The sequence below is a fragment of the Physeter macrocephalus genome, chromosome 6 (genome assembly GCF_002837175.3).
Source record: "Physeter macrocephalus isolate SW-GA chromosome 6, ASM283717v5, whole genome shotgun sequence".
Lineage (NCBI taxonomy): Eukaryota > Metazoa > Chordata > Mammalia > Artiodactyla > Physeteridae > Physeter > Physeter macrocephalus.
The window spans coordinates 87,474,332-87,486,393 of NC_041219.1; the positions used below are offsets into that span (position 1 = coordinate 87,474,332).

The 12,062-nt window shown below is 50.5% G+C and overlaps 1 long non-coding RNA gene across 1 annotated transcript in view; it reads right to left on the minus strand.

Annotated features, from left to right (window-relative positions):
• Window positions 1-7,459: 7,459 nt before the first annotated feature.
• The window catches only part of LOC129392201 (uncharacterized), a 7,302-nt gene continuing 2,699 nt past the window's right edge, over window positions 7,460-12,062 (minus strand). The window contains exons 2-3 of the long non-coding RNA XR_008617703.1: window positions 8,514-8,634; window positions 7,460-7,950 (exon numbers count right to left, since the gene is read on the minus strand). This is a non-coding gene — a long non-coding RNA (uncharacterized lncRNA). The remainder of the gene's footprint in view (window positions 7,951-8,513; window positions 8,635-12,062) is intronic.

Here is a 12,062-nt window from a genome sequence, read left to right on the forward strand (position 1 = left end):
CCAGCGGCCATGGCTCACGGGCCCAGCCGCTCCGCAGCATGTGGGATCTTCCCGGACCGGGGCACGAACCCGTGTCCCCTGCAGCGGCAGGCAGGCGGACTCTCAACCACTGCGCCACCAGGGAAGCCCTAGGCTCTCTTTTTTAAATGATAATATGCCAATGTCATTTCAGTGTGGCATTCAAGTTAGGTCAACCCTTTAGAAAACAATTAGTGAAAAACCATATCCATGAAGATGTTCATTAAGGCAGTGTGTGGGGGGCGGGGGAGGGGGGGAGAGGGAGAAGGAGAAGGAGGGGAGGGGGAGGGGAGGAGGAGGGGGGAAGAGCAGTGGGGCTGGGCGGGGGGAGAGAGAGAGTAAGCAGCCCACATATCCTACAGTAGGGGAGTAGTTGAGTATGAAACAGTCTCTCATTAGTATAATATGCCCTCATTTAAAATCAGAGTTATGGAACTAGTGTTGTACTATGGAAAAAATACTTACCTTCAGGGAGGCTGGTAGCAAAACAGACTTTGGAGTCAGAGCTACCTGGTTTCCAGTCCTAGCTCAACCACTTACTAGAAGTGTAACTTTTTAACAGTCTCCCTGAGCCTCAGTTTATCTCTGACATCAGGAAAACACCTACTTCGTGAGATAAATTAAGGATTAAATGAGAGAGAGAAAACAACCTACACAGAGCCTGGTACATACTAGGTATTTCATAAGCAGTGAGTGTTTTTATTATTGCCTTAGGTAAACATGCAGGTGGAAAGGTGTGGCAACATTACAGCTGTAATTATATTTAAAAGAAAACAGGCTCACAGAGGGGAGAAACTGAAAGGAAATACACTAAAATACTAAATAGTGGTTGTATCTGAGTGGTAAAATTATGGATGACTTTCCTCTTTTTCTGTTTTCCAAATATTAATCATGCAGTTTGGAACATTTAAAATGGCAAAACAAGAATCATTTTGAAGGACAAGTTTTGAGAAAAACCTCCCAAAGATCAGGAAAAGTAACGATTCATTGGTCAGTAAAAAGTCTAAAATGTCGTCTGCCTGCCTGTATAATTCAGTCCCAATGCTATAAGATGGGGCCAAGGAAAGCAGGCATCCATGCCAGAGAGCTGTAGGGCTAGGGAGTGATGGGTGCTTGTCTCTACACAGAAGAGGGCATCTGTGCTGGGGGCAGTGGCTACAAGAGGAGATGATGGATAGGAGAAACCTAGAATGAACCATGTGATGTTGGGATTGATATTGAAGGTATAAGTGTAGACTCATGGCCTTCAAATTAGAGAGATAAATTAAAATACATAGATTTAAGTTGTGTATGTTTGTGTGTATATATATATATATTCCCTACCTCCCTTCACTGATGTCTTAGATTCATTCAGTAAACTATTGTTTACTCGCTAAATACATCATATATTTCCATTAAAAGTCTCATTATGTCCATGTTGTCCACCACCTGAACAGGTTTTGCAGTCACTAGTCCAGAAGGTTAAAGCTTGAAGGTAACATCTGTTCCTGGCTTAAGAGTCAGAAAATTACTGACAACATTTCAAAAGCTGTAAGCATACCTACTGCCCAGATCTTGGTTTCTCGATACCATCCTCCACTAAAAGAAACTAATTTGCCTCAGAGAAATCACAAATTCTAGGGCTGGGACAGATAAATCACAAGATGAGTCAGGAGTATCTTGTTCCAGAAAGTTGGGAGTGCTTAAAGAATGGAGGGACTATATCAAAAGGACACAGAAGCCAGCTTGAAGAGGTTCCCACTGGCCAAAGCTGAGATAATCTGAGCCTCAAGATAAATAATAAATAAAATAGGGATCCCTGAGTCTATACTACTATAAATAAATAAATAAATGTGGAGTAGAGAAAGGGTTTTTTTTTTCCCCTACAGAAGATGCCAACTAATAAATGTCAAAGTAATCCTGGATTTGTCAACCATCATAGTAATAATTAAACCAAGAAACATCAGCGATGCTCGTGGAGGAAGTTTGGTGAGGATCAGGATATTTACATGGTCCCAAAGTGTCTTTCCACAAAGTGCTTTTTTTTAAAATTTTTATTTATTTTATTTATTATTTATTTTTGGCTGCATTGGGTCTTCGTTGCTGCGTGCAAGCTTTCTCTAGTTGTGGTGAGCCAGGGGGCTACTCTTCGTTGCAGTGCGCGGGCTTATTGCAGTGGCTTCTCTTGTTGTGGAGCACGGGCTCTAGGCACGTGGACTTCAGTAGTTGTAGCACGCGGGCTCAGTAGTTGTGGCTCACGGGCTCTAGAGCGCAGGCTCAGTAGCTGTGGCGCACGGGCTTCGTTGCTCTGCAGCATATGGGATCGTCCCAGACCAGGGCTTGAACCTGTGTCCCCTGCATTGGCAGGCGGATTCTTAACCACTGCACCACCAAGGAAGTCCCAATAAATATATATTTAATCCATAAAAAGTCACCACACTTTGTTGTCCTTGGACCTCTATGCCATTCCCCAGCGTTGCGTCCCCAGCAGCAGTGGGCAGGACCCTGCTGGTGCAGTAGACAGGGGAACCAGGAGAGGGCTGCCTTTGAAGCAGGTGTCCCAGCCACCAGTCACTGAGGGATTGTGAGGTTTGGTTTTTTTGCCACCCAGCAAAGTTGCTGCTTCATTTTTTGCATATTTTAATAGGTCGACTTGGAGGGGAGGAGGAGGGGGGAAGAGCAGTGGGGCTGGGCGGGGGGAGAGAGAGAGTAAGCAGCCCACATATCCTACAGTAGGGGAGTAGTTGAGTATGAAACAGTCTCTCATTAGTATAATATGCCCTCATTTAAAATCAGAGTTATGGAACTAGTGTTGTACTATGGAAAAAATACTTACCTTCAGGGAGGCTGGTAGCAAAACAGACTTTGGAGTCAGAGCTACCTGGTTTCCAGTCCTAGCTCAACCACTTACTAGAAGTGTAACTTTTTAACAGTCTCCCTGAGCCTCAGTTTATCTCTGACATCAGGAAAACACCTACTTCGTGAGATAAATTAAGGATTAAATGAGAGAGAGAAAACAACCTACACAGAGCCTGGTACATACTAGGTATTTCATAAGCAGTGAGTGTTTTTATTATTGCCTTAGGTAAACATGCAGGTGGAAAGGTGTGGCAACATTACAGCTGTAATTATATTTAAAAGAAAACAGGCTCACAGAGGGGAGAAACTGAAAGGAAATACACTAAAATACTAAATAGTGGTTGTATCTGAGTGGTAAAATTATGGATGACTTTCCTCTTTTTCTGTTTTCCAAATATTAATCATGCAGTTTGGAACATTTAAAATGGCAAAACAAGAATCATTTTGAAGGACAAGTTTTGAGAAAAACCTCCCAAAGATCAGGAAAAGTAACGATTCATTGGTCAGTAAAAAGTCTAAAATGTCGTCTGCCTGCCTGTATAATTCAGTCCCAATGCTATAAGATGGGGCCAAGGAAAGCAGGCATCCATGCCAGAGAGCTGTAGGGCTAGGGAGTGATGGGTGCTTGTCTCTACACAGAAGAGGGCATCTGTGCTGGGGGCAGTGGCTACAAGAGGAGATGATGGATAGGAGAAACCTAGAATGAACCATGTGATGTTGGGATTGATATTGAAGGTATAAGTGTAGACTCATGGCCTTCAAATTAGAGAGATAAATTAAAATACATAGATTTAAGTTGTGTATGTTTGTGTGTATATATATATATATTCCCTACCTCCCTTCACTGATGTCTTAGATTCATTCAGTAAACTATTGTTTACTCGCTAAATACATCATATATTTCCATTAAAAGTCTCATTATGTCCATGTTGTCCACCACCTGAACAGGTTTTGCAGTCACTAGTCCAGAAGGTTAAAGCTTGAAGGTAACATCTGTTCCTGGCTTAAGAGTCAGAAAATTACTGACAACATTTCAAAAGCTGTAAGCATACCTACTGCCCAGATCTTGGTTTCTCGATACCATCCTCCACTAAAAGAAACTAATTTGCCTCAGAGAAATCACAAATTCTAGGGCTGGGACAGATAAATCACAAGATGAGTCAGGAGTATCTTGTTCCAGAAAGTTGGGAGTGCTTAAAGAATGGAGGGACTATATCAAAAGGACACAGAAGCCAGCTTGAAGAGGTTCCCACTGGCCAAAGCTGAGATAATCTGAGCCTCAAGATAAATAATAAATAAAATAGGGATCCCTGAGTCTATACTACTATAAATAAATAAATAAATGTGGAGTAGAGAAAGGGTTTTTTTTTTCCCCTACAGAAGATGCCAACTAATAAATGTCAAAGTAATCCTGGATTTGTCAACCATCATAGTAATAATTAAACCAAGAAACATCAGCGATGCTCGTGGAGGAAGTTTGGTGAGGATCAGGATATTTACATGGTCCCAAAGTGTCTTTCCACAAAGTGCTTTTTTTTAAAATTTTTATTTATTTTATTTATTATTTATTTTTGGCTGCATTGGGTCTTCGTTGCTGCGTGCAAGCTTTCTCTAGTTGTGGTGAGCCAGGGGGCTACTCTTCGTTGCAGTGCGCGGGCTTATTGCAGTGGCTTCTCTTGTTGTGGAGCACGGGCTCTAGGCACGTGGACTTCAGTAGTTGTAGCACGCGGGCTCAGTAGTTGTGGCTCACGGGCTCTAGAGCGCAGGCTCAGTAGCTGTGGCGCACGGGCTTCGTTGCTCTGCAGCATATGGGATCGTCCCAGACCAGGGCTTGAACCTGTGTCCCCTGCATTGGCAGGCGGATTCTTAACCACTGCACCACCAAGGAAGTCCCAATAAATATATATTTAATCCATAAAAAGTCACCACACTTTGTTGTCCTTGGACCTCTATGCCATTCCCCAGCGTTGCGTCCCCAGCAGCAGTGGGCAGGACCCTGCTGGTGCAGTAGACAGGGGAACCAGGAGAGGGCTGCCTTTGAAGCAGGTGTCCCAGCCACCAGTCACTGAGGGATTGTGAGGTTTGGTTTTTTTGCCACCCAGCAAAGTTGCTGCTTCATTTTTTGCATATTTTAATAGGTTTAGTGTTTTCCCTGAGATAGTTCTGCAAATTTCAAGAATGGAAAAGAAATAAATATTTGTCGATGCATATCTCCTCTGTGTGACTATGAGCTGCTGTAGGCGAGAGCTGTGCAAAGTCAGCCTCAAGTGGCATTGTTTTATCCACTCTTTCCCAGTCCCTAATGAGGGCTGGGCCACAGCCAGTGCTCAGTGAATGCTTTGTTTCTCTCTCTCTCTCTCTCTCCCTCTCTCTCTCTCTGTGTGTGTGTGTGTGTGTGTGTGTGTGTGTGTGTTGTGTGTGTGTGTGTGTGTGTGATTTAATGGACTTTTTATTGCATGTCTAGGTGGCAGAGATAAGTCCCATCACCACACAACTTCTCTCTATTTTTCCACCTGCAAAGGCTCTCTGAGGCCTCTCATCCCAAATCATGTGTTGTATGTGAATGTCTGGAGTGTGTTTATATTGCATGTCTAGGTGGCAGAGATAAGTCCCATCACCACACAACTTCTCTCTATTTTTCCACCTGCAAAGGCTCTCTGAGGCCTCTCATCCCAAATCATGTGTTGTATGTGAATGTCTGGAGTGTGTTTAGTTACTGAGAGATGGGTAAGCCATAGTTAGATGCCCTTAGAAACCACTAAGTTCCCAGCTTCAAAGAAGCAATGGCTCCTAGCGATAAGAAGCCAGGCACGGGGGATGTGCATAGTGTAGTTAAAGTATTGAATGTTGCAAGAGATGCTCCTCTCCACCTAAGCTCACCCAACACATGGGCACTGTCCGTTGTGCTGAGCGGTCACATTTTAGAGAGACAGGGAAGGGCAGACCCCCTGCCCAGAGTCACGGGTATAGGAGAGAGAGTTCAAAGTAGGAATTCCCACATCTCAGATGTTCACCAATGCCTAGAGAAAGTTCATCTGGGTCTTCATTGGAGATCACTGATATCTCGATGGAGAAGAGAGGCTCTCGGGGAACCAAGACAGGGCTCTGGACGTCACAAGCTGGATTCAGGAGCTCTGATAGAGATAAGGCCACCCCCAGGCCGGGCCCAGCCCCAGGACCAGAGGCCGCACCCCCAGCAGCAGCAGCTATGAAAGCAAAGCCTTCTAGGGCTTGGCTGGGTCCTTTTCAGCCTGTTCTATCTGAAAAGCACCTACATATCACAAAGCCCATATCAACAACACCTTCAGCCCACAGACCTGGGGGTACTCAATTCAGCCCCAGGGCCCTGCCTTCCCAGCTCCTGAGATCCAGCTACCGGCAACGGGCATCGCATTGTGATAAGGTAGCAGCCAGACACGTGCCTGCTCCTGCCTGGGTCCACCAACTGACCCCAGTGTGACCTCCCTCCTCCAGGACTTGGGCCTGACTATGCTTCCAGAATTGGAGGCTGAGGACTACTGCTGCTCCACGATAGCTGACTCATAGCTGGTCCAGGGGTAGCTGTGGAAGGGGCTCAGAGCAGCCGTCAGCTCTCAGGGAGGAGACACCGATCGCTTCCTGAGTACCTAAAAGGGGCCAGGGACCAGTCACCAGGCACATGGCCACATTTCATTGGTATGATGACTCTGTGGGGTCATTCCTAGAAAGGAGGAAAGTGAGATTCAGAAAAGATCATGCACTTGCCAGCCACGCACTTGCCCTTGGGAGACTCCCTGGAGCCAGCCAGCACCACCCCTGGAAACCACTGTTTGTTCATTCATTCCTCCAGCCGGTATTTATTGAGGGCTTCCTGCCCCCTGCTTCATGGCCACTCAGTCCCTGAGGGCAGCCTGTAGGAGGCCCACCCAGCTCTCCTGGAGGAGCCTGGCTTGGCTGGGAAAGGGGTTCCTGGACCCCAGGTCCACCAAGGTGTCCCACAGGTATCCCACTCCCTGTCAGCATGCTGCCTCGGTGCCCGGGGAGGGATCTCTGGTTGGGACTGGGGCATCAGCTGGGCAGTGGGCCCCTGCACCCAGTACGTGCTTCAGAGCAGGAAACGTGCTCGCTCTCCCAGGCCTCAGCCTGCGGCGGGTGGGCAGGTCGGGGAGGCAGTCTCTGCTCATTCCTGTGGTTTCAGGTGCCTGGGTGATGTCAGGCCTGAGTGATGCGTGGGATTCACTATAACTGGGGCCCAACTGGGGGTGGAGGCATTTCTTTAAAAGCTTATAAATCACTACTTCCCCTTTCAGCCCAGCCCCACCACTGGCCTAGGAGGAGTTGCTCCGCAGGTACACAAAGACAGCTTCCCCCTCGCCCTCCTTGACGCTCTCATGTGTCTATGGTACTACAGATCCAAACAGTCACCCTTCTGGAGATCTCCTATCCTCCACACTGCAGTGATAACGTGTACCCACAAACCTACCTCATGGGCTGGCTAGCCCATCTTGGACACACAGGTGCACACTGTAAGCAGCCCCGTGCACGGGCTCACAGCCACACACACACACACACACACACACACACACACACACACACACACGTGTCCTCATGCTACTCCCATGCTCACTGGTGTCGCCAGGCACAGATGAGCTCCTACCTGTCAGAGCCCTCAAGCTCCTCCAGGTACCCACAGAAACATGTGCCTTTCCACTGTCACACGTGCTCTGGAGTGTGCGCACGCACTAGTATACAAGGGGCTTACACACGGGCAACAGTCTGCGGGAGCCCGCATTCCATTCACACACACGCACACCCGTGTACGCACTCTACACAGACATAGACACGCTCCAATCACACACCCACACGAGACACACTCGCCCAAGTCTCCACACACCTTCACACACTCAGGCACACCCTACACAAACAAGTGTGACTTTCAGAATGCCTGGGGTGAGAATGTGAGCCGGCAGGGAGCCAAAGCCGGTACGAAGCCGCAATCCCCAGCCTCACCTCCAGGGGCCGCTGTCCAGTCCGCAGCCCCAGCTCAGCTGCAGGGACAGAGCCCGCCTCAGGCACAGTCATCCCAGGAGGACTCTTCAGGAGGAGAGGGACATTCTGGAGAGAAGACAGCCCTGAACTCCCCGCAGTGTGTGGGGTGACCTCCCACCGAGGTGGGCAGGGATTCCAAGAGGGGAATCTGAACGGGGGCAAGTGAGTGGAAGAGAACCGCAGGGAAAAAGGAGCAGGTGGGAAAAGGAAGACCAGGAGGTCCTGGAGGGAAACAGGAGACAGGGAAGGACTGGGGGCAGAAGAAGAGAGAAATGGAAGGAGATGGAAAGGATGGTGCCGGGGGTGGGGTGGGGTGGGGGTGGGGGAGGAAACTAGAGCGAGGAGTTAGGGAGAGGCGTGAGAGATGAGAAGGGAAAGAGGGCGCCCGAGACAGCGAGCACACCTCTTCCAGGACCAGGAAGGGGGTGGCGCTTTCTGTCTCCTAGACCACCCTCCACCCTGCCCCACCATCAGCAGTCCCCTAGGGGGTGTACTCTGCCCCAGTGCCTTGGCCAGCCCTAACCTGCCACCCGCCTGACACCCATGTGAGGATGACTTCCAACAAGACCCAGGTGGCAGGTGCCCCAGGAGTGGGCCCTGGGGTGTGAGCACCTCTCAACGCGACTCACCCAGCTGCTCCCCTAGGGTGTGGAGAAAGCTGGGAACCCTGAGACCGAGCTGGAAGTTCTCCTTGTTGCTGGAATCCCTCCTGCCGGCCGCAGGGAGGCCTACTGCCTCCTGCTCAGGGCTCTGTGGAGTAAGAAGTCCAGCCATAAAAATGCCAAGAGTTGCAGACTTTCCGAGCTGGGCAAGTTCCAGGTTCTCGCCCCTTTATGCCTAAGCTGTCACCCCATCTTCCCTGTCCTCCCAACCCTGGAGGGCTCCGTCCAATTCTCACAGGATAGGTGGTGAGTCTGGTAAGCTAGAAGGTTCTGAGAGAGCAGCTCAGATTACAGAAGAGCAAAGGAGGCCTCGGACCGTCATCTTGTCCACCAGCTTCTTCACCCTGGACACACTCCCAGAACCCCTGTCCCTCCAGTCCCTCTGAGAGCACTCCAAGAGCTTCACATCGTGCCCAGAGCCCCCCTTGGGCCATTTGCCACAGATTCTGCCTCTCCCAACTTCTGTGCCCAGAAGTCAGGCCCAGACGGAGGAACAGTGACTGCTTATTGGTTGGATACCCCAAGTGACAGGGAGAAAGGTACGGTGCTCTCTATTTTACAGATGAAAATACTGAAGTTCAGAGAGGTGGCCTGTCTTGTCTGAGGGCCTGTGGAGCAGACCAGCATTTGAGATCGAAAGGGAAGAGGAAGCTGAGCCAAGGCCACGGTCAGGCCCCTGGCCTGCTCTTCCTCCAGTTTCAGCCCTATGGCTCAGCCTTCCCCCTCCAGCGGAGCCCCGACTCAACCCCTACCCCTGTACCCCACCCCCCCCACCGGTGTGGGCACACCTCAACTCCCCGCACCAGACCCACACCCCACTCTACACCCATCCCACTCCCTCCCCCTCCCCGGGAGCACACCATCCCCCATCACTCCCTCCTCCGGAAAGCTGAAGTCAGACCCCTCCATCCTCCCCCTTTCCCATAGCGCTGCAGCCCCTGCATCTGACTACGTCTCTCCCCTGCTTAAAAACCCTTCAATGGCTCCCCCCTCACCTTGAGACAGAGTGTTCACTCCTCAGCCTGGCATTCAAGACCCCTGCGAACTTTTCCGGCCTCATCTCCGCCCACTGCCCCCAACACCCAGGCCCCTGTCTGCTCTCCACCACCGCCCTGCTTTCAGGTCCTGGTTCAGCCTACCGGGCTCAGCTTCTGTCTCACCCCAAGCAGCCCCACACCACCATTGATGGGGGCTCGAGTGTCGCCCTCAGGGCTCCCGTAGCCCCCTGGGCTTCCCCCCAGAGGCCCGTCTGAATCTCCCTCTGCGCAGGCAGGACCCAGTCAATCTTTGCCAAATGATTATCCTCAGTGCCTGGCACACCGCTCAGCTTCTAGCAGGTGTTTTATAATTGGCTAATAATGATTAGACTCTATTTCAATGATGGTGTCTCAGGCTCTCCTCTCCACAAACGCGGGCCAAGGAGATGCTCAGTGCCAGGTGGGAGAGCTGACAGTCAGTTTCCCATCAGCCCTCCATCCCATGCTCCCTCTCTGGGCGCTACACCTGCCTCTCTGCATGGGGTTCACAAGCAGCAAGACCCACTGCAGTGCCTGGGGCCCCAAGCACCATCCCTGGGAGAGTTGGCTCGACATCCCAGCGAGGAGGGTAGATGCACATCTTGCTGACACACAACTCTCTGCTCACCTTAATCCCCTCAGACTCTACAAGGGCAATGGGTGGCCAGGAGGGCCTGAGATACTACCACCCACCTCCGCCTGCCTGCAGGTCTCTGAGGCCTCTGCAGAGCCACCCAGAGGCCCCCAAGTGCATCTCCCTCCTCAGCAGCTCCTTCAATTCCTGGAGCATCTAGAGCAGGGAGACCATGCATGTGAGCCCTGCCCTTGGGAATCTTCCAAGCTGGAAAGTGAGGAATGATCCTGTAACCTGGGGGCCAGACAGACCCAGGGACAAAGCCAGACCAGGATGCAGGTGGACACGAGCTGGTGGATGATAGCAGCCACAACGGTCACGATGGCTACTCCTCATTAAGCACTTACTAAGTGCAAGACTCCAAGCTGAGCAATTTATAGATGTTTTCTCATTTAATCCTCCCATTACGTCTATGGAGAAGATATCATTCTTATTTTACAGACTGAAAGAGGAAGCCCAGAGAGATCTAGCAATCTGTGGGGCATCGTACAGCTAACCAGTGGAAGAGCTGAAACGTAAATCCAGATCTGCCAATTCCAAAGCCCATGCCCTTTCCACTCCATTTCACAGCCACTCCAAACTCCAGGTGGGGATTTGTCACTTCCCTTCCAAAGAGGCCTCAAGGGCTCCCCACTGCCAAGAGCAGAACCTCTCCCAGCTGAGGTGCCCCACGATCTGGCCCCTGCCTGCCTTCTGCCGCCACCCCGCCCACACCCACTACACTTCGGATTGCAATCTTGCCATTTTCCAAGTCGAGCCCTCCGAGCTTCGCTGTTCACTCAGGCTCAAACATCTGCCCCCGTTTTACAGATGAGAAAACCGGAGGATTAAGAATGTTAAGTAACTAGCCCAAGGTTACACAGTCGGGAAGCAATTGAGCCTGGTTGGAACGCAGGTCATTAGGGCAGCAGGGAATAAAGCATTCATTTGTGTTACAGACAATTAGGGAATGGGAATTAGCAGGACATGCTGCCAGTAGTGCAGAAGAAGGTAGGCGAGAGTAATCAGGCTGGTTCCAGAGTGAAGGAGGGCCAGCCTAGGCCTTCAGGAATGGCAGGGTCTGGATGGGCGAACTTGAGAGGGGAAAGTCTAAGAAAACTACAGACAAGAGAAAAAAGAGACAGAGAGAGAAAGGCTGGTCAAAATTAGGGAGGCAATGTACACGGTGGAAAGGGCCGTGTCATGGGGGGACCTGCAGTGTCCTCCAAATTACTGTGTGACCTTGAGCAAGTCCTTTCCCTCTCTGGGGGATGCCTTGTCTGTAAATGAAGGATAGATGAGCCTTGATGGTCTCTAGGGTCCCACCTGGCCCTGACATCTTAGGATTCTGACTGTGTGTGTTGCCACTGGGCCTTAAAACATAGGATCTGATCCCAGACCTATTGACATGGGGCACAGGCTTGGAAACCAAGAGCAGACAGGGGCCAATAGTCAACATGGCACTTGACAGGGCACACTGAGGGTTGGCCCCAGTTACACAGCGAGGATGGCCCATGCATCCTCCTTTTCCACACATCCGTGCTGTACGTGTGGACCCACTGCAGTGGGTCCAGTCCTATGGAAGCTGGAACACAGGTGTGAATGAGTCAAGGTGGAATTGTGGGCTCAGGGGGGAAGGTCCAGGACATGTCCAGCACAAGCTAAAAGCCCAGGCCCCAGCTCCTCCTCAGGAAAGGGGAAGGGAATGGGGGTCCCTGAAGAAGGGGAAGAGAAAACATCCTGAGGGTAAGGTGAGGGTGTCAGGACTAGTAAGTGGTCTGCCCAACTGGAGGACATTTGGGGAACAAGAACGGTCCCCAATCAAGACAGCATTGCTGGACTTCCCTGGTGGCGCAGTGGTTGAGAGTCCGCCTGCCGATGCAGGGG